Source organism: Xiphophorus maculatus, chromosome 11 (assembly GCF_002775205.1).
Source record: "Xiphophorus maculatus strain JP 163 A chromosome 11, X_maculatus-5.0-male, whole genome shotgun sequence".
Lineage (NCBI taxonomy): Eukaryota > Metazoa > Chordata > Actinopteri > Cyprinodontiformes > Poeciliidae > Xiphophorus > Xiphophorus maculatus.
In genome coordinates this window covers 27,460,830-27,486,458 of record NC_036453.1, presented here as the reverse complement: position 1 = coordinate 27,486,458, position 25,629 = coordinate 27,460,830, and the positions used below count along the sequence as shown (strand labels likewise).

Here is a 25,629-nt window from a genome sequence, read left to right as displayed (position 1 = left end):
TTAATCCAGATTCCTTCAGACCCCCATGCAGAAATTAACTGAAGGAATGTCTTAATTCAGCATGCACCGCGCTAAACGCTGCCTGTTTTTCTGGTTAAAATCTGTCAGCTGAGGGTTTATTTTTGTGCCGGGAATGCTGCATAATTGTTAATAGCCTGATTTATCCTCGTCCAATTGAACGGGAACCACTCTGGTGGAGGCTGCTGGAACACTCTGCCTAGACTGTTTAATGTGTTTTAACGCTGACTGAGTCAGATTTCAGCCTGCAAGAGAAGTGCCAAGCATCAAGTAGGTCTCGTGTGTAGGAAGATGCTGTCTACATATTTATTAAGACTGTCACCTTGTTGTGACAGAAATATATTTCGTTATATTTATCTCACTGCACTGTGATTAGATAAATCTCCTCCACCTCCTCCCTGAGCTACTAGTGTTGTCTGAAGAAAGGCACTGCTTCTGACCAAAAACAACCAATCAGAGCCAGGAAGATCTCACCGCTTTCATCTCACTTTGCTAAATGTGCTAATAGCAGAAGAAACAACTTACGTTTATAAGAAAACCATTTATCCATTATAAAGTCATCTGTAGCCATGCTAACTAGCCTGAGCATTTACCACAGGCAGAGAGCAAGGTGGGAAAAAGAAGGGCAAATGAGCAGCAGCACACAGAGGATGATTGAGAGCGCCAAGACCCGCCTCCTGGCTCTGATTGGTTGTTTCTGGGAGCACTGGGGAAAGGCGGAGGAGCTCAATTTTTTTCACAGACTATTTGTCTCATACCATACTGTCACGGCATAGCGACAGTTTCAACAAATATGTAAAAAAAAAATTATTGTAGAAGTTACATACTGCAGCTTTAAGGCAGCACTCTGAAACCACAATCACTTTCACGAGCATGGCTGAATAAAAACAAACACAGCTGTTGTTGGTTTTTGTGGTGAAGGTACAGTGAGGGGCGATCTATGTCCACCACTCACCTACAATCATAGATCTAGACCAAAATAACGAGGTCAGAGTCATGTTGCCACCGGGGCAGAGCTTGTTCAACGCTGGCAGCACGTTTTGATTGAGGTGAAGAGTTTTGAACAATGCACAGCAAAAGAAGAAGAAGAAAAAAAAGTCACTTCTGTCCAAGACAAACATCAAGGAAAAGTCAACATTCTACAGGAAGTAAAAAGGATGGATGGCAGGAACGTGGATAGAAGTTACTGTATTTTCAAAGACATTTTAAACAATTTCTATATTTTTGGTCAATCCAAACTTTCACATGAAAGTTGCTTTGACTCATCGTGGTCAGGTTGCTCACGTATGATAACCCTCTGTTGTGATTGAATTAAGTACATTTTTCCACTTTGAGATACACTTCATCAATCATTCCATCCAATAAACCAGGTATCAGATTTCAGGAACAGTTATTTTTTACAGGTTCATTTAGACAGCTTTTTCTTCTTAATGAATGAAAGAAATCTTCATTTAAAACAGGTTTGTATTTACTCAGGTTTTCCTTTTCTGACATTAGAGTCATTTTTGATGATCCGAAACATTTAATTGAGATTAAAAGCAAAAGCAGAAGGAGTCCGACAGGGGAGAAATATGTTTTCGCAGCGCTGCATTTGTCGGTCTTGTCGGCAATTCTTAAGCTGCAGTTGTCAAAAAAAGCAAACATGAGAGTGAGACCAATTTAGAGTTTGATTGAACAACCAGAGTGGAATATCACTATTAAATTCTAAAAGCGAAACTTTAACAAGTGCGGCGACATTAGAGCACATTTCAACACCTTCCTGAAAAAGGCCACGAATGCTTTTTATTACTCGAGACTCGTTCTTTGGTCAAACAAAGGCATGCCTGGACTCTGCTGCAGGTCACATGCAGGGGACCTCTTCTGTTTCCTGCAGAACGCCAGACATGAGGGCAGACCTTCAGCAGGAGCTAAAGGAGGAAAAAGATGGAGAGCAGCTTCAGAGAGACGATATAACAAAGCAGACGTGCTACAGAGGAACAGAACGTGATTAAAATAAATGAATAAAATATGTTGTCACAGTAATAGGATGATGACCTATTTTATTATTTGTTACAGCCACAATTTTTATTGGTGTAACATTTCTTGCTAAATGTTTATTGGTATAAAGAAAATAAAGTTATCTTTATCCTAGCAACACTTCTGGCTGATTAATTTAAGTAAAAAAAAAAAAACGACATCCTTTTGAACCAGTTTAGAAAACAGGCCATAAAAGGGGTTTACAAAATAAAATGATTAAATCTAAAAACAATCTAAATGTTCAGCTTAAAATCTTTATTTTTTTTAAACACATTTTCTCTACAATCACAATTTGAAACAAAGCAGAGTTGGAGCTGGTTAGACTTAGACGTTAGACGTTGAAAAATTGACCAAGAAAACAATGTTCTTTAAATATTTAAACTGTTTCTAAAACATTTATTGTTCACAAAATGAAAGTGATGACCCAAGTTAACATCAACACGAAGCTAACATTCAAGGAAACATTTGAACCTTAAAACCATAAATACTTCTTCTTTTTTTTTTCCTCTTTCGAAAAATTTGAGAATTACGTTGTGTTTCGGTTTACTTTGAATTTGAGCACGTCATCGTACTGAAAGACGGTAAATGTTTTTAAAAGGTTCAGCCGGGAAAGTCTGACCCGGCTAGTCTGAGCTGAGTCTGTTCCCGTCTCAAACTGGATTTTAAAGCATTGAACACCTGGTGGTTCCTGCGGTTTTCTTGTGTTGACCTTGGTCAGTTTCCTAACCATGTAACCACAGAGGTTAAAATACTGCGATCTAGCATACCAGAGCAAGACAGCCAAATATTTTCCAGTGAAGTCTGTAGAAACCAAAACCAAATTAAGAAGAGTATTGGGCATACTTCTGGCCAAAATTTGTCCTATTAAATTTATAGACCAATAATAAGCCAGTTTGCCCTGCCCCAAGAGACTAAAAGCAGAAGGCTGAATTAATCTCCAGATAATTATGCTTCAATATATTTTTATTCCACCTTTTGCAGCCGGCCGTATTTCATTTTCCAGTTTCACGGTGATGGCTAGAAATCCTGACATTTTCAGTGGCACGTGAGCGAACCATTCGCTCTAATTGACTTTGTGGTATTTGAACATATTACCAACCTGCAGGCCGACGAGGTCGACGTTTTTCTCACAGTAAAAACACTGAATTCAAGGGAGCACATTGGAAGTGTAATGGAGTTGACAGGGATTGGCTCTGCAAATCTGGAGTAGGAAAAATCTATAAAATGCACTGCCAGTGGATGACAGTGTTGAGAAGGAATTTGGTGTTTTATAAGCTTTGACACTTAGAGGGTCTTTGTTTGTGAGGAATAGTTATGCTCCTATAATGAGAGGCTGAAAACAATTGCCTCTGTTTACAGATCAGACATTTATGTCTTATGAAAAAATGGTGTCAATTATGGTAAAAAAAAAGAAAAGAAAAGGAAGCAGATCCTCATCTAGTTTTATGATTCTCCTGACATTTATTTTTAAAATAGTTACACTTGTAGCACACCTTTGGGGACAGTAAACTGTATTTGTTCATACCTGACTGAGTTTCCACCATAAAATCCATGCAGTTCCCAGGTTTGATTGTTCTGCTTCTTCTCTTTTTCAGTCATTCATTTGCTAATGGGTTTGAGCTGGCTTTGGGTCTATCCACTTCATACCTGTACACATTTTCACTACTGCTATTAATCAAAATGATTTATCACGATTTAATACCATGCTTTACTTTTTAAGTTTGAAATGTTTTCCAGGTCTTCATATTCAGGATCGTGTTGCTGCGTGCGACTAATTAGCCTCTAGTTATGTTTCTTTCATAAAGCTGATAAGTGTTGTTGCTGGGTGTTGTTGAGGTAGATAATATTGTTATCAATTAGATGAGCTTTTGCCCGTTACATGGATATGCAATATGTCTATATTGGTTATTGTATAGCATGTCCTTAGATTGATCTTGTTAGCAGAAGTGCTGCTAGTGACAAGGGAGTGACTTTAAACCTTTCAGCTTAATCACATGTGTTAATGTGCAGATGTTGACATGCATGATATTAAACATTACATATTAGTCTATTTTTTAATCAACTTAAGTATTTTGACATATTGTGGAGATCAATGAACATAGACATGTTCAAATATCACACCGTTTTTATCTGAACTCTTTGCTTTACACTCTATTCCCATTAATATCGGTTCTGATCCCTGACTGGCCTTGTTGATTCTTCTATAACAGATTATGAACCCATGTTTTACCGACTCCCAGTGACATTCTGGTGGATATTTTTATTGGAGTCATATAAGCACGTTCCCTGAGTAGAATTTAGAAAATCCTTTTAATTTATCAAAGTGTCTACTAAATGTTCTAACTACTTTATTCTCAAAAAGTCACGTGTTCGATGATCAAATTTACAAAGATACAAAATGGTAGATGTAAAGTAACAACTCAATGACTGCCAGGTGTCCAGGACTAGTGGCTTCAAAACAAGCCTACATCTTCGTTATCGCTCCACCGCTACACTTAACAGATGGTCGAACGTGTTTTTGGCAGGGTAACCTTTTTGGTTTTGACCAAACATGGAACTGTGCGTTGTGGCTAAACGTCTCAGCACAGTCTTCTCTGTCCAAATTTCTTGATCCAGACGCTTTTGATGGTTTTTTCAAATGTTTTAAATATAACTTTTGTTGACACATTCTTTTTAGAAGAACGTAGACCTTCTCCAGCCAACTCCTCTAAACAGTCCATACTTGATTGTCTTTTAAAAAAAAATTATTTTACTTTCATCAGCTGTGATATTTAACATTCTCCGAGGATGGTTTAGAGAGTCTGAGTTGGAGTTATGGTTTGTTTTTTCAGAGTGTTTTACTGTTTGAACTCATAAAGTATTTCAGGCTGGGAAGATTGGCAACTGTCTTAAAAGTTTCGCCACATGTGAATGATCTCTCTTACTGTGAAATGATGGGTTTACGACTGTTGTGAGTTTGCATTTAAACTTTCCCACATCATTTGGCATTAATTGTTTAAGATCATTGCCGCTGTCCTTTCTTCTTGCCCGAACTCCTGATGACCCAAAACAGCAAATTAGTACACCTTAGTACACCTTCTACGTTTTTGCAGGTAATAACTATTGCTGATGTTCAGTCAGTCTGAGTTTTGTTGCCTACTTTTGCTGTAGAAACGACAGTTGACTTTTTTAACGTGCCGTTTCTAAACTGTGACGTAGTTTCTTTATAATAATGTCTAATAAATCTGTATATGTGATATGCATTTACGACTGAGGGCCATAATACAATGCAGTCAATAAACGTGATTTATCAGTCTAGAACAGTGATGCAGAACACACCCTAGTTAGATTAGGTTTCAAAGAAAGGTGTTTCATTGTTTTTTGAGTGAATGAAGCTCTGATATATGAAAACCATCTGTACATTGTTGGGAGGGAACGGTGGACGAAACACAAGTGAATGGTGCCATCAGCAACCTGGCTTTACACTCGGCAGCAGAACGTTTCTGATCCATCTGCGTCGTGGGAGCAGTATGAATAGCAGGCATAATTTGTAGAAGATGGAATCGCGCAGGATGCGTTTAAAGTTTTTACACGTTGCGGATTGGGAACAGGCTTCTACAAATACGTTTGAACTCCAACAGATCAGAGTCCAAGTGCTTCCCGATGTTGAAGTGCACGCAGACACAATGCTATAACAAACAAGCCGATAGCCATCTAGGCGGCTTCATCTCGCCCTGTCGTTCCCTTTCATGCCAAAGAGCAAATAGAGTTGCATACAAACTGGAGGTTTTACAGCATGCCATACGTGTTACATTACAGATCCTGTTTAAAAAGTCATTTGTTGTAGCGTGAGCTTATTACTAGCTTCGCAGCCTTTTTGCAGCATTCTCCAGACTTAGACAGCAACGCCTGCTTTGTGTTTGATCCCTCTGTTTGTACTGTAGCAACAGCCTTGTTTCGTACCCTGCGTCAGCTGTCACTTGCATGACCTCTTAATATTGCCGAGCTGCAGGCTTTAATGTCCTTGTGAGTCGGTGTGTGTTTATGTCGCTCTGGCCAAGTCCAAGTAAACAGCCTCTGGGATGGAGCCGTGATCCCGTTAGAGGAACTCTGGTGTTCCCTCTGTGGGTGAATCCATATACAAACATACATACAGTGCCTTCCAAAAGTATTCACACTATTTGAACTTGTTCATTCTTCTTGTTACAACCACAAAACCATATTTTCAGTTTATGGAATCAAACCTACGTACAAAGCGTACCATCAATCACAAGACAAAGTTTTGAATCTTCACAGTTCAGATCTTGAATTAATTTTACAGCAAGTCACAATAAAAACAACAACAAGTAATATTTAACCAGAGGGCGTGGCACTAAATCTCACTGCTTCAACCGACGGAGGTTAAAAGCACAAAACTTGTCTGTCAAAAAAACCAAACTGTTTCCATCAATTATAAGACGAACGACCACTTCCCCTGACAAAATCAAGGAGGGAAATAGCCTGAAGGAAATCTGATGAAAGGGGTTTTACGTACTCAGTCCATCATGTTATTATAAAATAAAAGTCCCATTCTAACATGTGAATGCTCATTGTAGCTCTAGTTGAATGTTTATGGCTGTTATCCTGCTGGAAGGTGAATCTTTAGTAACCAGTTATCTTTCAGAGCTTCTCTTTGTTTAGCTCTGTCCATCTTCTCGTCTCCTCTGACCAGGTTCTCTGTCCCAGCTCTCGTTACATGGTGTTCAAAGAGGAGGAGATTCTGAAAGAAATAACTCAATATAATCTGATGGGTTTTCTAATCTTTTAAAACTAATCTAAATAATGAACTTTTAAATGATGAACTGATTAAACTCTAACACAGCCCTGTGTGTGTGTGTGTGTGTAGGTGTGTGTGTGTGTGTGTGTGTGTGTGTGTGTGTGTGCGTGTGTGCGTGTGTGCGTGTGTGTTGTTGGGGTGTCCGCTCGGGTGTATGTTCCAGTTCAAACCTGGAGGTCGCTTTATTGGCGTTTACACCGTCATGGAAAGTAAAAAAAATTAAAAGTAGCTGCGCTGTTTTCCCACCTGTAACTTGAAAGGTGGTCAATGTTGTTTTAATTAAAATAAAGGAAGTTTCTCGCCGTCACACACTAGCTGTCTGTGAATACACGCACGCACTCTTTCCCCCCACACATACTTTCCACTTGTGGACCTGCGGTGCCGACCAGTTCTCGTCTTTCTAACAGCCCGTCAAGGCGGCCTGCGGCGCGGACAGCCCCTTCACACTCCTCTGTCCTTCGCAGATCTCATTACAGTGTTTTATAGCGAGGCACGCTGGGTTTTCCCACGCTGGAAACTCTCACTTTTGTCAGGGTTCAGCTGAAAATCCATTAATTCAGCCTCCTGCATCTTCTGCTCCTACAGGCTTCCATCCCTCTTGTTTATAATATTTAAGAGACTGACCTCATGCCTTGTGTTGCACTAAGCAGACAGAGGAGCGGGGAGTGCCGCAGGCCTGGAGGTCTGCATCTCATAATGTTAAAAATACTAATTTAAAAACTGGAAAATAATTTTGATAGTTTCTGGCTGAAATCTCACAGGAAGTGAGCGTTCCAGCTGTGACGGGCCACACGAAATCAAAACAGGAGATTGGAGGGGCGTTCGTTAATTTGAATTTTTGCTTTTCTCTGTGTGTCAACGCAGGTATTTTTAAAGCAGTTCATCAGCAGCTGTCACCCACCTGGGATGAGTTTGTGTGTATATGGCTGCATGCGGGTAAGTGCTGTTATTAGTTCATGGTCGCCTTCCTGGCTTAGCAAGCAGTGACGGCCGGGTGGGGTGCGAAAGTGAGCCAGGCCACACAGACACACACCTACGCACACACTGAACGGTTTTATTATCAGCTGTATGGGTTACAGAAAGGATCAGAGTATGACAGTGTATTAGGACCATGATAGATAAAAAAAACAGAATACATTTCCACCCAAGGAAACTTCTAAATTTTCTAGAAAAAATACCATAATTTTAAATGCATCATGATATCAATATAAAAATTACAAACAAAAATGTAAAACATTATCTCCCTTCTTTGAAAAACATTGATACCAATGCCACAAAGTAATACTGATAAATACATGCCGTTGTAATCGTATTGCTTATGGCAATTATTTATTAATTATGAATAACTATAGCTCTTGGTAGTTTTCTTTTTAAAAAAAAGGAAGAAAAAATGTTTCTAATCCAGTTTGTGACCAGCTTGGGCTTGAACTGGTTGCCAGCAACCAGCTTCTCCAATGCTATTGAAAGCTAGCATTGTTAGCATTCTCATTTGCCAGCATCGGCTGAGCAGTAGCTAGCTTTGGAAAGGATGCAGCCTCCTGTAACAAAAATGTAGCCAATTCTGGGTGCGCAATAGTCTAATTTTTGCCCCTAGTACCGCTAGAATGTTTGCATCATTCTTGATATTTTATCTGTTATCTTTCTGACGAATTTATTCGACAAATTTGTGCAAAAACTTCGTCAAAAGCTGCCTGAACCACAAAACGTGGACTCAGAGCAACATACTTAGGATGTTTCAATGTGTTTTACCTGCTGAACTGACCACAGTGTGAAGTACCTGGAAAAGACATTTCCACCTTTTTGTCACATTATGAACCATAAAGCTCCATGTATTTCATGGATAAGGAGGGTGGGAAGTGAAAACACATGGCATTCAATTTGTTTTAAAACACAAATCTGAAAAGCATGGTGACATTTTCAATCACCTTGCAACTTCTACTTTGTAGAACCCACCTTTCATGACAATTATAACAGCAAGGTGTGGCTCTACAGTCTCTGAATGTCTTTGCAACATGTCTCAGTCTCAGTCAGATTGGATAACCAGCATATGAGGACATTCAGTTTTAAGTCTTGTCATAAATTCTCTATGACAGGATGTCAAACTCATTTTCTATTCTGGCTACATCAAGATCTAGAATATCTTTAACATGGTTGTGGTAGAATGTATTGATAAAACTACCTATTAATCTGTTAAAATGTAAATAAATTACTGTCTCTGCATTTTTAATATTATTTGATATTAAATAATATTTGACATCTTTTGGCATTGATATAATTTGTACAGATAAAACTGTGCGATTTGATTGATAAAATAATATTTAGACACACAACCATAATAATGAAGCTTCTACTTCTACAGAGCCACATATAAATTCTGGTGGACTAGATTTGGCTCACAGGCCTTAAGTTTGGGTTTAGGTTTGGACTGGACCCTTTTTTCCAGTTGCTTTGAGCTAAGTCATTTTATTGTCGCTTTGGATGTTTAGCTCTGGCCCAGTCTCAAGTCTGTGGCAGACACTAATAGATTTTCTTATAAAATTCTCCCATATTTACCTTTTTTCATCTTCCCACCAACTTTAACCAGCTTACAGATCCTAAAAGCTTCCCCCAGCATCATTCTTCCTCTACCATGTCTCACACTGTAGATGTTATTCTAAGACTGATGTACAGGGAAAGTTTCCACCACGTTTCATGAGTCCTATGATTGTGACCAAGTGTCAGTGCAAAGGGTATCAGCACCTTTAAAATCATTGTATTGCTTGTGGCAAGCTGCTAACAAGATTTTTTATGCCTTCTCTGCAAAACAATGACTTTCTTTTGCAATAAAATATGTTGTAGTTTGTATTGAGACAAGATCTGAACGAGTTTAAGATGACTGAATGCTTCTACGAGGACCAATATGGGGCTCCAATCTCCAATAGTACATAAAACAATATTTTATCAAGTGTTGAAATAAACTGGGTTCTGACTGACACAGCTAAGTGATCTGATAAAGAATGTTTTTACTAAAACATTGTGTTTGGAACCCCTGACCTGTTGCACAGGCTGACCTGGAACACGGAGGCCGAGAGCGCAGCGTCTACAAAAATAATAATAATATGCTTCTCTGCAGCTCCTGCTGTGTAAAAACCTCAGTCTGCTGCGCTCACAGGGACAAGAGTGAATTTCTGACTGGAGATGCTTCAAGCTGTTAGTCTGAGCAGCAAGACTTAAACAAACCTCTTTCTATCGTCACGACTTATAAAAATCTGGGAATTACTTTGGATTCACACTTGATTTATCATGGCCATAAACAAACCTCGTCTACTAAGCTCAGAGTAAATGTATGTTTACTCCAAAATTAGATCAAATTTCACACCTTCTGTTTTGAACACTTATCTTCATGCTGTAATGCTTTCAACCATGTTGTACTATCTACCTGCCTGCCCTCTCACTCCCAATAACATAGATAGGCTCTACAATGCAACACTCATAACAAATGTCCAAGCTAGCGGAAGCCACTGTGCTTCCGCTAGCTTAGCTATAAATATACTTGTATTGCAGTATTTAGACCCAGCCGCAAGTTAGGAAAACCATCAGTTAAATCAGCCAGGCTATAAATGTTGAATGACGAAAGTATGTATATTGTTTTATGATGTTAATAAGCTCCGGGTATAAACTGTAAGCCTAATACAAATTAAGGTTTGGCTCAAGGGTAAGAGGAATGGCCTGATGTAGTCCAGGTGCCATTCTGGGTTTGTTGTGAGTTCACAGTGACGTATTTGCTTTGTTTACTCATTATTGGGTGCTCTGGTGCCACAGTTATAGATATTGTGAAACAACTGATCAAACAAGATGTTGGTTGTTCAAACCTTGCAGCAAAGCGATGCAGCAGCTTTCTACATCTGCCTCTTTGCTTCTGTTATTCAGGGTTACCTTTCCAAACCCCCCTGCAGTGATGTGATGTTGGATATATGTGTGTTTTTCATGTTCTGCAGAACACGAACCTGCTGTAAAACAGCAATTAAATGGCTAATCAAATCGATATCTGTATATAGACAACATGAGGTGAAGATGAGGGTTATACTTTGCAGGGAGTTGTCACAGCTGGTCAAGGGAGCGGCGATGTTTAACTGCATTTAACTAAACTCTTCTGCCTAACTATTGCATTTGTTCTCCTCTTCACCTCTCTTTCTGTTCTTCCTCCCTTCCTTCATGTTATGGGTTTTCATTCTGGACGTCCCTTTTATGTTCCCTTCATTTTCAGCTGCTCCACTGTCTCCTCTGCCATTTTCCTGCATTCCTTTCCTTCCTTTTGGGCCCTTGCTCACGAATGCATCAGACAGCTGAAGTCATGGCTCTTCTTTGTAAATCATGTAGCTGTCTCATGCGGCGACAGATACACACTGAGATGCTGATGGCGGAGTTGCACACTGAGCTCCATGTGTACACTTTGACAGCTCTTAAACACCCTGGTGACAGGCCACTGAGTGCTGAGGCTGATGGGACAGTTGGAGTCACAGCAACAGATAGAAAATGATCACTCAGAGGCGTTGAGAGCCACTTCACATACCTGAACGATATACAGCGCTCAGCAAATGTATCGATATCCCTGGAACCGTTTTGGTATTGATATATTGACATTTTGGATTGATCTGCCCACCTTTATTTTAAATGTTTCCATTAGTCAGGGTCTTAACATCATTATTAGACAACATTACCAGAACCTGGTTCTGGTCTGCTCTGCATCCCCAGAACCAGAACCAAATGAGGACAAGCAGCATTCAGTTTCTATGCACCACAAATCTGGAACAAACTTCCAGTAAACTGTAAAACAGCTGAAACACTGACTTCCTTTAAATCTCGACTAAAAACCCACCTGTTTAGGATTGTATTTGAAACGTAATCAATTACGAATTTAACGATGGCCCTTGACTTAATGTCATGTTTTGATTGTTGATTCTATGTTGCATGACTTTGTATTTTTGTGTTTGTTATGATGTAAAGCACTTTTAAATGCCTTGTTGCTGAAATGTGTTACTCAAATAAAATGTGATTGATTGATTGATAATTCAGAAGAGGAAGGTCTGAGTGAGAGATAATAATACGATCAGTCTTACTGTTTCTAGCCAGATTGTTATCACTTTGGTCCAACAGCGCACATAACCTATCAGTATGACATTCCTCTCTCTCCTTCTTCATGTGATTTTCTTTTTTCCGTTTATAAACCCAGGAACATACGCCACTAAGCTGCCATCTTGAGACTTGATTTACTTCCCCTCTGAGCAGAAGGGAGTCCCACCTGGGAGGATGTTCTGGCACCGGGGGTGTGGCAGGTAGCATGGTGTTACACAACACGTCCCCATGGACCACACTGCCACCCTGTTGCACTGATGTCATCTGACATTCACACTACCTCATACCCTGCAGAAGGGACGATCCTGTTACCATTCAGAGAATGGAATTCAAGCAGAGTAAATCCTCAACTGTAAAAGAGTCTCTCTGGATGTTATTTATCCTCAAGCCAAGGAAGTTCCCATGTGAGCATGAGGCATTGAGGGGTTAACTTAAAATCCTCCTTATTTTTCTTATACAAGATGATTTATTTCTCAGACTTAAGTTGTAGCACATGTGTCTCACATGGACAGAGCAGCAGATCGGATATGGCTGCTGCCCCAGTGCTGTGAGAATCATTTGTTAAAGGCCCAAAGGGGTCAGGAGAATTTTTAACCCTACAATCAACCAAGCCTGCCGGCTGTGACATACATATCACTTGTTGGACATGCATGCTCTTTGTGTTGTTCAACAAGCGCAAGCCTTTCGTTCGAATGGCAACAGCTGTCACGCTCTCATTCATCCTTTTGTACCAACAGGCAGAACTTGAGAGCCAGCGACTGACAATTGCTTTCCTCTGCGAGTCAACAGTTCAGCCTCTGATCCCTGGCGTCGAACCACAAGGAAATCTGGATGCTCCCTAAGGCGACCAGCGCACCGGGGTCATTACGTTGGACTGTAAGGGATAGCAATCAGGATATCAAAGCCATTTTGAGCCTTAAAATACATCAGTGCTCCTATTGAGGGTGCTTTGTTCATCCCCATCTCCAGTATCCACTTGGCTTCTATTCTTGGCACTGTTGTAACTGGGATTATGGTGACATGTTGCCTATTGTGGCTCTTTTTTCAAGAATACCTCCGTTCCCGCAGGACAGCAATCTGTGAGTCAGTGCAAGGTGTTTTTACACGCGCTTTGGTCACCGTAGAGTTCAGTAGTTGTGGAGAAGCTTCTATGGTTAGCCAGTAGCTAATGGTAGACATCAGCTTGTTCATTAAAACAAATGAACCAGTAGGCCCCAGTGACCTAACCTCAGTTCCACTTTGGGCCTATAGAGAATGCCCACAGTGGGCAGGAAAACAATTATTTTTAATAGGATATGCCATTTCTGATAGGAAGAGTTCAAATATCCAGTCAAATTTACTGCAGGACTTTGCTAAAAAAAAAAAAAGAAAAAGAAAAAGTGAGTTGTTGAAGGTCCATTGAGACTTTTGTGAATTGCAATGTTTATTTTTTATATATATGTGTTTCTAATTATAATATTCTATTTCTAAATGTCATGTTTTCAGTAGATTTGAGAAATCATCATTATTAGGAAAAATAAAGACATCAGTCTATGTGGAATTCAGTTAGTGAATTTCTTATGTTTGGTGAGTTTTTGTCTGGACTAAAATGCAGACAAGAGAAAGGAATAGTCATGAAAGGAAGAGAGCCAGTGGGGAATAATGAGAAGTGGGGAGCTTAAAGTATGCTGAGCGAAGGTCAAAATGACAAAGGGACCAGAAGAGCTAATCAGAAGTGAGTAGATGCAGCTGGGGAAAGGAAGGAGGCAGAGGTAAATGGGGAAATGAGATGCAGCCGGGAAGAGGAGCTGAACGGAATATACTGAGGAGAAACAAAGAGAATGAAAGGAAAACTTGAACATAATCTAAACAATAAACAAAAAGAAACACTTGTCTAAAGAAACAAGTCCAAAGCACAAACAATGAGAATAGATGAACACATAAGGAATAAACTAAAATGACAAGATATATGAAAATAAGTAATAAATGATCAAAACAAAAACACTAATTAGACCAAAGAGTCCAAACAACTAAAATAAATGAACTTGACAGGACTTTATGTCCAATAACAAAGCAGCCAGTAAATCTAACGAATGAACTAATTTAGTCTGAACAAATGTAATTTGCCTCACAGTTTGTTGTCATTCATTCATTTGTCTGACCTTAATATTTCCCTCTCTGGCATGTTTGTGGGTGGGAAACATTTCTCACGTAGACGGGAGTTTAGCTATTAAAGAAGGAAACTGGGCTGACTTTTCTGGACCCCAGTAAAACTCTTCCAGAGAAGATTCCCACCACACTGTCCATGACAGGAGGAAGATCTATACTGGACAGATAAAGAAAGCCAACTGCACTCTGAACACTGTAATACACTTCTAGATGTATTTCCCCAGTGCACATTTCAGGAGTCAAAGTCAAGTCAGCTCCTTTGTACTATGATCTATGACTCCCATCGATGTGATCAAGTAGAATATTTCTATACTCAAGAGCCCATTCCTCCTTTACGTTCTGCATCAGGACTAACGGTGTATCTGTTCACCTGTAATATAATCTTTATACACAACAAGCAAGAGAGGCTTTCCTCTTCATTCAGTTTAACGTCCTCTAGTGTAATAAGGAACAAATGTAGAGTACGTAAGCTACGACGTAATGCGATAGATATATTGAGCACTCAAAATGCACACCACATACATATAAAAGTAGGTGTCCTGTCTGTCCTGTCCTCCAGGGAGTAACTTGAGTTTTTGCCCCACTTTCTGAACAAAGCCATGTCATGTTCACTTTGATGCACCTAGGCTTGAACCGGGACAGCGCAGGAAAGGAAACAGCTGGACTGTTTTTATGAGCAGGGTCTCCGGCGTTCCTGATAGCGGGATCACATATGCCTTTGATAAAAAAAATGTAAAAAAGTGTGGGGAAATGAGGGTCAGAGTTGAAATCGCTAAGGCCAACAAAACAAGAGAAGACGGAGACATAAATCTGGTAAAGTCAATTTAAGTTATACAAAAGATATCAGGATTTAGAAGGAGACATCTCAGGATCAGTGTCTTGAGCTTTGGGGTTTACATCACCGGCCCCCTCCGCCCAGCCCAACCTCCAACCTCCAACCATTTTCTGTCTTACTGGGTCGACGTTCCAGTTTCTGTCTCATTGATCTTTTCTTCACCAGCACCCATCCTTCATACCTACCTGCCACCACAGGTAATTCCCACACCACCGTTTCTCTGCACTCCACTATTAAAGCCCCATTATTCATCTCAGCTTAAGATTGACTCAATGTGAAAGCTGTTATCTTGTCTGAAGAACTATTGAGAGTTTAAAGGAAGCCTTAATAAAGGTTTGGACACAATGGAAAACAATGGCAGACATGCTTCAGCAAAGTACATTATATAAAATTAATATTTCTTTGCTTGTTGTTTGAATGCATTAGTACATTTAAAAGTTTGACGGCGGAAGGAGATGGGAAAAACCGAAAGTACAACTTTTGTGTTGTTTTTTTACAGACAGCGTAAAGGTTTCATCAATTAACAGTGAAGATTAACTCGTTGTACGTTTGAATGCTTTATATAATGCTGCATTTATGCAATGCATCATTGAAAAACCCTTTTTTGGGGTTTTCACAAATCAAAAAACGATTTTGTAGATCTCACTGTTGAGATTTTCTTTCTTTTTTTTCTTTTTTTTTTACAGAAACAGTTCAGTATAATGAATATACTCATAATCTTGCAACACAAACTATTTTAAAATGGTGGTAATCTTCAGTATTTTTGTGACCCTAACCAGGAAACGCAAGACCTGCTTTTTGTATCTTCAAAATGAGAGGATGCACGACTATTGTTATCCCTATGAACATACAAAGGATCCATACAAGCATTTTCAAGTTAATCATATTTGCTTTAATGACGCTTCAATCAGACGTGGACGTTAAGGAGCTACATCTTGCGGCAGCAGTGCGGATCACTCATACCTCTGCATGACTTATGACATATGGAAATTGACTTTAAAATGAGAAACCTGCTTTGTTAAACTAAAGAGCAGGTTGGAAAACTCTCCGTTTCTTGATGTTTCTGCAGCACATTTGTCACCGCAGCCACGAAAGCACAAACATCCATGTGCAGACAAATGGATGAGGAATCTCCACCCCCAACCACTTTAAATGGCTCTCCTCATTAGACTGTAATCATACTTTCATATGGCTCAGTGTTGGTTTACAGAACATGTGTGACTTATATGTGACTAGCCGGTTAATCAGTGCGCACTTACTATAATGTGCTCTTGATAGACTGAACTGATTTTATCCCCTTTGCTCTTGCCATTTCACCGTCATTAAGACAGTACTGTTATGGCAACAGGAAAGAAATCCTTTGTATGACAAAGGCCAAGGGAACCTTTGATTAAATGTATCAATCTCTATTAAGAAACCATACGTGGTGTCAGTGCTGCTCATTATACAGAGATGATTAAATTTGCTGCCGTGCAATATTAATCGAAGGAACATTTATCCAACTTATCATTTCCACTGACACCTTCGTATCTGACACAAAATGTCCTACACTGTTTATGAGGTTGTATGAAAAAGTATTCATACATCCTCGACCTTAAAACTATAAAGCTAGTTGGTTTAACTGGATCGTATTCAGGTGGATCGGTATAAAATGGGGCTAAATACAAAATGTGCATCACACTTTTTGGATTTATATTTATAAAACAATTCAAAAACTATTTAATCCAGTTTGATGCATTTTTTAATGATCATAGCCTACTTTTTGCTATATTGTCACATAAAATCCTAATTTTTAAATGTATGAATAAGGAGCGGGAGTAAATATGTTTGTGTTTTCTCACTCCTTTTCCAGTTAAATGTATTCTTGTTTATGTTTAAATACAGTATTATTTATATAAAACATGAATTTGATGACTCAAGACAATATCTTGTTCCTACCCTATGCATATTAAAATATGTGTTTGTGTAAATATATGTATATTCTTTGTTCCTTTTTTATCTACTAAGGGGTACTATACGCATTTTCCTTTTGTATGGCTTGAAATAAAGTAGGAAATAAATGAAATAAAATCATAAAAAATAATATATTGTAATGTTATATGACAAAAAAAAACATAAAAAAGATGAAGGGGTGGATTTAAAAGGCTTTGGGATCACTATTGGTGGCCTGTCCACCACAGAAAAATTGTTTAACTAAAGCAAATTACAGTACATATATATCATGGGGTATAAATTGATGCATGGCAGGTTTAATACCAATGCTTTCCCAAAAGAATCTACTATAACTTCATTATTTTCAAATACTAGAAGATGGTTTATATTCATAAACATCTCCAAATATTAGTACAACTCCCCTGATAGTGGCTTGTGAGTTTTATTTAAAGTACAATGTTTTCAAATTACATTTGCTTGTAACAAAGAAAAATCTTTGGGCTGCCCCCAAAAATGTTAATGCCCTGGGCTACTGCCCTGGATATAACAACGTTATAAAGCACTGTTTTCAGTATCAATGGCTACCTCCTGAAAACATCAGGAACTGAAGTAACATCTTTAAGTAGCATTGTTCACGTTCTCATCTATGCTATTTGTAACTAAAAGGTAGATTTTGGTTGCATGTTTTCTCTACTCTCCTTGTAACGCCGCCTACTTTCTCTTACTAGGTCATACTGGGCCCTCTGTTTTGCTGTGTTCAGCCTGTTTCGCGCATTGCTTCCTGCAGACTGTTTTCTTTGGCTGACGTTAATATTATAACAAAGATGCCTGATAGTATCCATCGCAACTGTTGTTATACAAAAACTACAGCAGGTTCCTGGCATTGCTCAACAGAGCTTATCTCGGTTTTTATTTCCTGTTGCTTCTGACTGGCACCTGAGTCTGCCTTTAGTCTAACAGAGCAGGGAGAAGAACTTCACTTATCTTTGTAAATGTGCCAAAAATGACCGGGTTCACACTATGGTGTTAAGTTTAATCTGTCATGGCTCTGATCTTTTATACAACCAGATGTTTACATACACCAAAAAAAAGAAGACATGTAACTTTTTTTTAAGTTAAATCAGACAAAACTTCTCTTGTTTTAGGTCAGAATCACCAAAATGTTTTCTAAATGCTTCAATAATGAGAGAAAGAATATGTCAGAGATTTATCTATTAGTATGTTCAAAGTAGGGAGTTTGCGTACATTTCCATAGTATTTGGTAGTATTATTTTTGAATTTGATAACTTTTGTTAAACCTTTTGGATTTCCTTCCACAAGTTTCTCCCAATAGTTTACTGGTATTCTGGCCCGTCTCTCCTAACAGAACTGAAGGAACTCAGGTCAGCTTCTTCTGCCTTGCCTCAGATGTACCGACAAATTCTCTGTAAGATGGAGATGAGACGACTAACATTGTGACGGCCACACCACTTTGTTGTCCTTAAGCCACTTTCTAACCACGTTGGCTGTATGCTTAAGGTTATCGTCCATTTGGAATATCGATCTGTGCCCAACATAAGCTTTAACTTCCTAGCTGATGTCTTTAGATGTTGCTTCAATCTTTCCAACATCCCCACAACATTTGGTGCTAACAAGCACACTTGCTTATGAATGTTTAAACAAATGAACACGACACCATCAAGCATCTGGAAATTGTTCTAAAGAATGACTAAAAAAACAACTAAGTGAAAGTTTCTGGCTAGCCTAGTCAAACTCTGGACTCAGATCCAATTGAGATGCTGCGGTTTGACCCTACATAACCTCAGATCTCTGTAGGCAGACTCCTGGCCTTCACAGATTCCCTGTTTCTGCTGCTTTCGAGAGAAATTATTGGGTTGCACATGCCAAGAAGGAGGATGATCATCAGGGCTGATATCAGCAAACAGCACAACGGCCAGCCACTGTGATGCTGTGAGAGTGCTTCATAGCCCAGGGCATGGCTGACGTTCTCATGTGGTGAGGTATTATTGACGCTGTGTGGTGCATCAGAATTTTGGACGGGTTTATGCTACCATCAGGGCAACATCTTTGCCTGGGAGGTCTGTGGTTCTTACTGCAGGACAAAGCCAGACCTCACTTTGCAGGGCCTCATAGGCACAAACTCCTCTTCTGGTCCTCCTGCAGCTATCTTTAACTAAAATAAATTAAGAAGCTTTTGGAAAACTGCTGCAAATGTAATTAAAGGAGGGTTCATGTAACACAAATACAAATCCCAGCTTTTCCAGGGCGTTCCCACGGTTTAGGTTTAGCAGAATATGGATGCATGAACCTAAAAAATATTGTGGTCATAGGTTCCACTAAGATGCATCTCTATTAATGTTTTTCGCAATGTTAAATTACACAACATTGTCTTGGTATTCTGAGTTTAGGAACATAAACTTAAGTCTTATTCATCAACATGCCAATTTATACAAAACTCTTACCAACAGACACCAATAAAACACAACCTAGCCTGACTAGAATTTGGTTTGCACTGCATTTAATCGATTTATATTGCACACAGGACAGTTTCAGTGAATTTTGAAAATTATGTGCAGTTGTCCAGTTGTTGGTGCAGAAATGGAGGTCTTATGTTCAAGTCCTGGGATCTTTCCGCATAGAATTTGCATGATCATCTTTTGCATCCATGGGTTTTCTACAACTGCTTTATCACCATCCAACAATATGCATGTTAGGTTGATTGGCCTCTAAGCATACGTGTGCATTTATGGATTGAATACGTCGAGTTAAGTAAAACTATTTTCTGAACTACAACTCTGCAAGGACAAAATAAAATGAATATTCCTTAACTGAACCTTATGACATCAATGAAGTTATGTTTAAACAACTACAAGACTGCAGTCATTCCATTTATTATTGAGGTACCAGAATAATTACACAGTGTTCATCAAGGTGCAGCATTTTCCTGACAGTCTCTGTGTAAATCTGTTGTGATTCAGTCCATTTCTAAATCACATCCAGTGTTTTAAATCTATTCCTTATCTGTTCAAAATAAGAGCTGCATCCGCATTCTTGGCACTAAAGCGGCTTCTCTCCAGTGTGGGTTGATCTAAAAAAACGTCTGCCTTTTGTCTCCAGTCGTGTTGCTTATTTTCCTGAGGAGATAGCTGGCACACAAAGGTACAACCAGGGCTTCTGTCTGTTCTGGTGAAGAGAGGACTGAGCCAAAGAGTTTGGTTTACCAATTTGTCTGACCCACACATTAAGGTCATGGAATATGGACCATGAGTGAAAGAACAAGACCCTGCGTACAAGCTGCTAAAATGAACTTCCTCCATAAGGAGGCTGGATAGACTCTCAGGGTTAGAGTCTGATCTACAGTTAAGGGGAGGGCTTCAAGCAGAGCTACTCCTCCTCTTCATCAACTGGAGTCAGTTGAGGTGGTTCCAGAATGTGAACAAGACACCTTCTGGCTGCTTTGCTTTTCTGGACATGTGCCAGTGGCAGTGGTAGAGTGAGTGGGTGGGTGGGTGGTTGAATGGATGGATGGACAGAAGGATGGATGCTAATCAGATGATGTTACCTTCCCCAGAGATCTGCTACTACACTGCAAAACACTGGAGTCTAAATTAACTTCTCTTTAAAGGGGAAGTGTTATGTGTTTTCCAGCCACATAGTACTATGTTATAACACAGTCAAGTAACTATGTTGCATTCAGTTGTTATAAAAATGCTGTATATGTCAAAGAAATTTGACTTCATAATTTAATGTCTTGAAATTGGGCCTCTGTCTCTTTAAAAAAATCTTGCTCTTTCTGAAACTCTACCTCCAGTAAGTCACTCCAACATCCTCTATTGACCTTTTAACAATGTTTTCGGCAGCGTTCCACTGAGAAGTAGCTTGTATTATGAGCTCAGCAGATGCGCAGTCCCATTAGGTGTTTGCTAATTACTGCTGGCTAGTCTGAAGGAGCTGAGTGGGAGAGTTGCAGTGGAGGGCTGATCTGTGAGGCAGAAGCTCAGAAGGTTGAAAACTGCAGCTCAGAGGAGGAACTGCGCCTCATGTCAACCATTCAAAGGCTGAATTCAGCCATTCAAAGGCTGAATGGTTGACATGGAGAAATAAAGGATTTCTCAAATATGAATGAAAGAATCATAGCAACACTCCAGGTATGTTTATGATGAGATGACATAAAGCTAAAAAAGGTCAATTTTAGATAAAGTCAAAGAAATCCTGAAGGTTTTAGAGTTTGAACTTAAATGTGAGTTTATGTAAGATAAATTTGCAGTAGTAAGCTGTTAATTTTTTTATTAATTTTGTCATATTTCTAAGAAGAAGTAAGCAAATGAGGGTTTTTAGGTCAAAAACTATTTCCCAGACTGCTTAGCAGCAGGCTTTTGTAACCTGTGTGGCACCTGGAGTGAGATGGAAGTGGGTTGCATGGACCTCCCTCTTGTGTGCTATCAAGGTAAATATCAATTTTAATGCAATTATTGAGTACAAAGTCATTGTTCAACCAGTAAAGTTGCGCTTTTATTGTTTTTTTTCTCTCTCTTTATGTGAACATTGTACAATTTCCTTTAGAAAGTTTGTCTGCTATTTTAACTACAATACAAATCTTGAAGGAAACTGAAGTGAAGGGTAATTTTTCCCTTTAGTCTATAAAGTAAACAACATGTCAGAATCTGTAAAAGAAGCTTATTTCCACAGCATGAAGGTGGCCAGAAAAATCCGGAGCTTTTCCACAGTTGGGCGGAATGACATAATAGAAGCAGTAAAGTGTCTCTAAGCCTCGTCAAGATCATTTTGTCTGTCATTATCCACATTACAAAAGTCTTTGATTCTGTGTCTGATTTCAGTGCTAAACCTGTAATGAGAATAATGCTAATGGCTTATTTTCTGATCAAGAACGAGGAAGCTTGGTATCCATTTCAAGGGCCAGCAGAGAAGGAATGTTCAAGGTCATATCTAAAGAAAACAGCAACACCAGAACAATGTAGTAGCTTACAAATGGATGCACCAAAAAAAATGGAGTCTTCATGGTTAACAACCAAATCAAGCAGATCAATAGAAAAACACTGGTATAAATGGAACATTGTGGCCTTTTTGGAGCCAAGAAAACCCATTATAGTCAATTCTAAATTGCTTTATTTATAATGGTTATGGCTATTCTATCTTAAAAAGTTTAGGATAATCTCATGATAGTGTTGTAATGATGAAAATATATAAATTCAGTATGCTGAAAGATTTTGTTTTTATTAAGATACATAACTTGTACTTGTTTTCTTTATTTTAATGTGAAAAAATCACAGATGAATTTGTGAATTTATTACAAATGCATTTAGAAAATTGTACAGCAAAACCCATTTTCAATAGATGCCAAATGTGCGCAAAACTTCGCCACTATTCTGCTAGTTTGGAAAAAACAGTTTCACAATAACAGTGCTTCCATCAAATAAGAAGCACAATAAAAAAAAAATCACACATAAATAAGTTTTGTAATAAGACATTGTGGTTTGGCAACATCTGGTTGTGGAACATGTCTCAAGTGATGTGAAAAGAAAAAACACACCTCACATTAGAGCCAAAACTGCTTATCAAAGTTAAGAGCTGCTTCCACTAAGCAAATTTATTTTCGAAATGTCAACGACAGCAACTGGTATCAGTGCATCTGCTCTTACTGTGAAATGAAAACTTTTGGACAACAAGCTTGCAACAAGGAGGACATCAAATTATCCACTTTTACCCCAAAATAAATATTGAGAATCGACCGAAATTCTGCAGGAAGGACATGTATGTACAGCAGAAGACTGGAGCTAAAGCTTCCATGCATGAGGTTTCCCGCTTCCAGTAAAAAGTTCACAATATAAAAAAGAAGGAGAAGAAGAAAAAAGAAATTTACGATGAAAATTTCTCAAAATCAAAGTTATTCTCTCTGATGAATACTTCTTCTGACTGTTGAGCACATCAAGCAAACCCTTTGTCCAGAGGAGGAAAGGTGAGAGTTACCATCAGTTCTGAGTTCTTCCAACAGTGACGCATCCTGATGGAGTCCATGTGGCGGTTGTTCCTCATCCAAGCCAGAGGGCTTGACCTCGATTCTGCCACGAAAAAAAGAGTTGGATCAAAACACCCTCCAAGAGCAGCTGCTTCCAACAATACACCCGCAATATCATGATGGGCGCCACATCAAAAAAATAAATCAGAAAATGAAGTGACAGAGTGATCATAACGCTGAAATGTTGGGTCATTTTCACAGGAAACTCAACAGATAGTTACTGAAAACCTCTGGCGAAGAAATAGAAACTGAAACAAAGTTTGGGGGGCAGATAGAGCTTACTTTTGGTGGAAACACGATGAACTGATTCTTATTAGACACCAACAGCATTTAACCAGTTGAACCATCCATCCATTTTCTTACACCCTTGTCCCTAGTGGGGTCGGGAGGTGCTGGTGCTTATTTCCAGTTAACGTTCTGGACCCTGGATAGTCGCAGGGTAACACAGACAGGACAAACAACCATGCACACACACACTCACACCTAGGGAGAATTTAGAGACCAATTAACCTAACTGTCATGTTTTTGGACTGTGGGAGGAAGCCGGAGAACCCGGAGAGAACCCACACATGCACAGGGAGAACATGCAAACTCCATGCAGAAAGACCCCGGCCGGGAATCAAACCCAGGACCTTCTTGCTGCAGGGCAACAGTGCTACCAACTGTGCCACTATGCAGCTCCCCACTTGAACCAGTTTGGTGGAAAAGCCCTCTAAAACGATACGATTAGGATAATATTGGTCAGATCTGATCTGGGGTGATGTGCTCTATTGTCCTGGTCTTAGTGAGAATGCAAGCAGCATCATTCTGGAGAAGCTGAATGCTTATCCAGAAACTGAATAAGCATTCAGCAGACCTAAAAACAGACCTGTAAAGTCACTACTGCAGTAATCAATGCGATTAAAAATAAACGCATGGATGAGTTTCTCAAGATCTTATTGGGACATTAGTCCTCTAGTCCTGGAAATGTTCCCCAGGTGATAGAAGGCTGAATTTGTAATTGTCTTTATGAGTTTCTGAAGGCTCAGGCATGAATCCACCAGATTTCAGGCCTGATCATTAATTTCTAGCTGTAACAGTTGTAGCAAAAGGACACAACGCTCTTCAGGTCAATCCACAGACTTTCTATCAAATTTAGTTCTGGACCCTGGCTGGGAAAGCAAAAATGTGTTTATTTGTATGCGTTTTCAGATTAATAATGGTAAGTAGCCACCACCATGTTTCAGTGTGGTACAGCGATCTTTTTAAGTCTTTTGGAATTGAAGCATTTCTGTTTGGTTTGATCAGATCATAACACGATCTTCCTTGAGGTGCTGAGAAATTCCAACCAGCCCTGGATGTGGAGAATACAACATATCGGATCACAGCAGCGCTTTGTTGCACCTTATATGAGCAATTTTTCACTCTTTTAGCCTCTCTGTTCAAATGCGTTTCCAGAAATCTGACATTTAACCTCGAGTTTCTGAGTTGCAACTGTTCCAGACAGCTGCAGTACCATCGACACCATAAAAAGCTCACAAAGTCCTGACGCAAATCAGCCTTTTCACTATTTATATCGGAATATTAATAGAGCCTGGAGTAATAACATTTGTTTAGGTTGCTCTCCAAGGGAAGTTGGTCGGTGAAGGTCAGGGTGGTTACTGCTGTTTGTCAACACCATGGCGGAGCTGAAACGCTGGAACGGGTTTCTGGAAAGGTCTTCAAAACCGAGGGCAGCCATGTTTCTTTCCGCTGCTGAAAAACGAGACGACCAGGCCCTCTAGAATAACACCCAAATCCCGGTGGGGGGAAAAAAAGAAAAAAAAAGAAACACTGTCAAATCCCACAGTAGGGGAGTGTGTGGATTTAATCCCCAGTACTCCTCTGAAATATGTACAAGTTTATATGAATACTGCCCTTTTTATCATAAATAATATGTGCATAAGCCTTCCCACTGCTTTATGGCCTTCATCACAACATACAGGGATAAGTGAAACCATACTGAGCGTTGGGAGGCTTTGTGTCTGTGCGTGTGGTTTGGGGTTAGAGTATAAAGTCACATACTCTGAAAATAGAGCTATTTCCCTTTAATGAGCTAAAACTACTTGAGATTTACAGGCTGATATCTGATCAGCGCAGAGAGACCCACAGAGATGATGGCCGAGAAGGCGGGAGAAGCTGTGGAGTTTCTGTTTTTTTCTTTCTTTCCTTTGAGCGAGAGGACAATGACTGCTGGATGGGCTCACACATATAGAAAGAATGCTTTAAGCGGTGGCGAGTGCCATCTATCTGTGCCCCGCAGCACCATTAATAAACTCATTAAGTCTGTCAGTGAGGGACTGAAGGTCAATGAGAGGCTCTACATCTTGGGTGATCCATTCCCTCCTCTCCACGAAACCACCACCAGACACCTCCGGTAAAAACAAAAACTTCCAATATGTCGTTTTCTTGTCTAATGTTTAATTAGGGTTGATGTGACTGTTCATTGACACTCAGCTGTCACATTGTTGCTGCTGTGACCTGACAGTCCGCTAGACTCGGTTCAACAGGGGACCAAAGTTGCAACATTCTATAAAATTTTCAGATGGTGCGGTTTGCTTTCACACTGCACTGTGCCAAACAATCCAAACTACTTCAATGTTTCCCTCTGTGTATTATCAGCCTGGTGGGTCACCAGGCTTTCCTTGCCCTTGCCCCGCCAGGCTGAGCATTGTGTGTCTATTTTAAATACGGTTTTTGTACACCAGTAAGATT

The 25,629-nt window shown here is 39.5% G+C and overlaps 1 long non-coding RNA gene across 4 annotated transcripts in view; it reads right to left on the bottom strand.

Moving 5' to 3' along the window:
- Positions 1 to 1,199: 1,199 nt before the first annotated feature.
- LOC111610015 overlaps positions 1,200 to 25,629 on the bottom strand; it is a 35,109-nt gene continuing 10,679 nt past the window's right edge. For 3 of the 4 annotated variants that reach the window (XR_002753452.1, XR_002753453.1, XR_002753454.1), the window contains one exon: positions 22,143 to 22,939. This is a non-coding gene — a long non-coding RNA (uncharacterized LOC111610015). Of the gene's footprint in view, positions 1,926 to 22,142; positions 22,940 to 25,629 lie in introns of those variants that run through there. The other variant, XR_002753455.1, reaches the window with a different exon arrangement.